Below are 655 nucleotides of genomic sequence, written 5' to 3'. Positions count from 1 at the left end.
GTACCCGCTCTGTATCGATGACAGCATTTAATGAATCCCTCGTGGCTTCGACGCGTTTTCAAATGCTATTAACTAGCTATAATTAATGTCACAATAGGTTAGCGCGGATAACGATGTCAGATCTAATTGACTATTGAAAAATTCTCTACGTTATTATTTTTATAGCTTCTTTCGCTGTATAAAGTTATTATTCGTTACATTTTTATTTTACTTCTTAATTAACAACGCCTGATTGCTTGGGATTCACCTGGTCGATTACATCTCCAAGACTCGCAAACAATGTCGTTACTAAGCACGTGACTTTTGTTTAATCAATATTTATAATTGACTTTACAAATTGAGGTGAAGCTTTTTGTTTCACATTCAAGCAGTTAGCAGCTAAACTGAAATTTCACTTCGTATACGATTTTTACTTTAGCTTTAAATATAGTAAATTAAAACAGAATTGAATGAGTAATACTTTCTTTTATAGAAATTTGAAATGTTGCAGAGCCGAATGTCGTCTACAGACAGAATACATAGATATTTGATCGCTGCTTTATTTGGTAAAGGTCGGAGGTCAAACGCTGGTTGGTTGATTGCGGGTTCAAGGAACGGTTTTACGAAATGCTTTTGAATTCGCCAACCCCAATTCACGCACACCTGGAGCGTATTT

The sequence above is a fragment of the Papilio polytes genome, unplaced genomic scaffold, assembly GCF_000836215.1.
Source record: "Papilio polytes unplaced genomic scaffold, Ppol_1.0 DF821067.1, whole genome shotgun sequence".
NCBI classification, from domain to species: Eukaryota; Metazoa; Arthropoda; class Insecta; order Lepidoptera; family Papilionidae; genus Papilio; species Papilio polytes.
The sequence above is the reverse complement of the archived record's forward strand: the minus strand, read 5'-3'. Positions refer to the sequence as shown.